This window comes from Blastomyces dermatitidis, assembly GCF_000003525.1.
Source record: "Blastomyces dermatitidis ER-3 genomic scaffold supercont1.6, whole genome shotgun sequence".
NCBI classification, from domain to species: Eukaryota; Fungi; Ascomycota; class Eurotiomycetes; order Onygenales; family Ajellomycetaceae; genus Blastomyces; species Blastomyces dermatitidis.
The window spans coordinates 4,182,627-4,186,463 of NW_025544779.1; positions in this window are offsets into that span (position 1 = coordinate 4,182,627).

The following is a 3,837-nucleotide window of genomic DNA, read 5'->3' on the forward strand; positions in this document are numbered from 1 at the left end:
GCATCTGTGTTCATATAAAACACAATCAGATACCTGCTAGAAAAAGAAGGTTGAGAGTGTATAAGAAGAAGAAGAAGATGTGTTATTTATAATAGTATATTCTGATAATTGTTAAAGAATAAACTAGTTCTGATCATATTTCATAATATATTATACTCACTGCTAACAAACTGTCTGATATGAGCACTATGATAATGCTTATTATGAAAATAAGAGATTATTATCAGAAATGTATACAATGTGATAGATAAACAGATAGAAAGTGTTGAATAGAAGAAGAAGTAGAAATCTTGAATAAGATAATAGCATTTAATGATGATAATAATGAAGAAGATAATTAAAGAATGAAAAAAGTTAGTGAATGAGTAATATAATATAGTGAAAGTTTCTTTGTGAGAGTGTATATAGAATACTAGCTGAATCAGAGATAGACTATACTATCATGAACACTAGTGACACACTAATTCGCATGAAGCTAGAGCATACATTATAGTTATATAAATGTGACTGAATCTAAGAAGAAAGAATGTGATTTGAAATAATGTACAATCACCGGATAATAATGCGGCCGCTTTCAAACATGCTTTCAAACACACTTACAAATGTAAAGGGGCTCTAGCGGCCACTAATTAATTTAGATAATATATATAAGAAGCCGGCGTACGCCTGTAATTATACGCTGGCTTAAGCAACCTTTGAATTACATAGTAATATCATCTTCATTCAGTGCATGCACTGTTGATATTCTTTGTATACAGTTATCATATAATCTATATCAGAGATATATGCAGAAAACAGATCTTTATTACTAGAATAAATGATTTCAGTAATTCTCTATTTTCATATTATAAAGATAAGTTATTCTTATTTCTTTCTTCTCTCTTTTCTCTTCTTCAATCAATCACTAATTTCAAGCTGATATGAAAACTATTAAAACACTCTCAGAAACTCTTAAATTAAAGAGTATAGACTAATTAAATTTCAAATATAGAAGAAATCAAATTATCTTCTACAGATTCAATTACTCATTCTCTCTTAAATAAAACAGCAGTTATGTTTCTTCTCTCTCTCAATTAAATGAAACATGACCTGTGAAAAGTAAGTATCATGTCAGACTATAATAATCAATACAGTCTCAGTATACAGAGCTGTATATACATAGTATGTACTGAACTGAGAGACTGTGTGAGTTGCAAACTGACAGCAGTATCTCAGAGAGAGTCATGCAGTGTGAGAAAGCTACAACTCTCAGTTATATACATAGAGAGTGAATTACTGTAGTAAGTATATGTGTATTAAAGTAACACTTTTTAATAATACTTAGTCTTTAATATAATGAAAATAGAGTCTCTCTGTGAGATTCATTTTTATCAGAAGTCAGAGAATCTTATATTTCTCAAGATCATCTTTATATATCTTGTCTGTGAAATTGATAAGAAGAATTATTGATTTCAGTATTATTATTATTATTCTTTCATTATACTCATATGCAAGCGGAGCTTATGATGAGTTCTTGCGTGATGTTAAATACAGGTCAAGTGTTGATTATACAGAAGGAAATACAGGTGTTGAGACCATGCCAAGATAACAAGAACATAGGAAATACAAAGGAGTGACAATTAGATACATGTGATAATAACTTCTCAGCTCAGGAACATAGAGCGATTTATTGAAGTGATTTGTACACCTCTGTATTTATTAGGAATCTGAGGTGCTTGAGTTCCGGATTTAATGTATTCCCTGCGGGTTTCGAACTCACATGCCTTGGTTTCCCACGTCAAGGCACTACCGGGTGGCCGCATTAATCATTCAGCCACCGGGGCATTTTTGATTTCAGTATTCTGTTCTTGATATTATTCAAGTAGCAGCAGAGTTCACTCTGATCACACTTTTTAAGTGTATATTTTCTAATTATTCACATTTATACAGATATATACTAATTATTTATTAGATAATATTAAAGAGTGCAGAATTAAGCAGATTTATTTAAAAAATTATATTCTGATCTTTTATAAAGAGAAAAATAAAAGAATCTTGTTTAGACAAGTGAAATGAAAGCTGGCAGAAATAAAAGAAGAGTATACATTATTCAAGATTTGAAACAAAACTCAAGTGAAAATCTTGTTCAATTAAATGTAAAAAGAAAATATTCTCATCTATAATACAGCTGAAACTAGAACATGACTATTTCAAATCTTATATACAAAGATTTAATGATAGATTTGACTCAATAGAATGCTTATTCTGCAATGTAAATAAGAATTCTGAGTATATTGTAATACACTGTGCATTATACAATAGTCTCAGAGTCAGATTGAAAGAGAAGTATGATCTAAATCAATTAAATATGAGATTCTTATTCTCAACTGAGACAGGAATTAAATACTTAATAGACTTTCTATCAGAAACTCAAGCAGCTATAAGAAAATAACTAAATTCAGAAATATCTGAATATGAAGAGAAGGAAATTAATCAGATATAGTCTGTTAAAACAGCTATATACTATCTTTTAATAATTTGTTTTGTTACAGTCTCTCTTTACTTTATCTTTTTCTTTCAATTTCTTTCTATCTATCTATTTAATGTGTCTATCTTTAAGACTGTGTTCTCTTTTCCTTTGTCATGATATTGTCAAATGATTTCAAAGTATCAGAAGATGTTAAAACACTGTAATTTATAAACAGTTTTTGTATTCTGAGCTGGAATTTTCTGATTTTGCATATCTGAAATTGATGAATGTATAATAGTTAACTTTACAGATATAGAAAAAACCCTGAGAACTAAAAGTTCTCAGGTAGATGTCATAGTCTCTGACTGTATACATCTATAATTGAAAAATAATAATAATAATAATATTAGATAATATTAAGATAATAGCTTATTATAACTATGTTATTCTCACTGTGAGAGATATACAGTTAATAATAAAGATTATAAAGACTTTGAGAAGTGAGTATTTTAAGAGTACTACAGCTCTGTAATCTTGATTTTTATTATTTTTATTTTTTATTTTTTTCTTTCTCTTTCTCTTCTTTTTTTCTTTCTCTTTTTTTTTTTATTGTGATTTTTTCTTGTTATTATTTTATTTTTTATTTTCTTGTTTTTTTTATATTTTATATTTTTTTTAATTAAAATGATATTAATTACAATCTGTGTTTAGAAAAGTAATGATATTTAATAACACTCTCTGTTGAATTTTCAACAAATAAGTACTATATTATAATATTATGTAAGTGAGAAATGATTTCATAGTCTTATTTAATATCATTTTCAATAATGAGATTAGAATGAAAATGTAACTAAGAATTTAAATATATTCTTTATCTAACACTAGATTTTTATTTAAAAAGTGAATCTGAGATCTTTAATATTTGAAATAATATGATTTGAGATCAATGTAATGAACACAAATTATGATCAGAAGTAATACTTTTAGATAACATGATAACTGTAAAGTTTGATTCTGATTTCAGACACGGTTACACGGTCAGTCTAGTCTCAGAGTCAGATTGAAGAAGAAGTATAATTTAAATTAATTAAATATGAGATTCTTATTCTCAACTGAGACAGAAATTAAATACTTAATAGACTTTCTATCAGAAATTTAAGCAGCTTAAAGAAAATGACTGAATTCAGAAATATCTGAATATGAAGAGATGGAAATTAATTAGAGATAGTCTGTTAAAACAGCTATACACTATCTTTTAATAATTTTGTTTTATTATAGTCTCTCTTTACTTTACTTTTTCTTTTCTATTCTTTTCTATCTATCTATTTAATGTGTTTATCTTTAAGACTATGTTTTCTTTTCTTTTGTTATGATATTATTAAATCAGA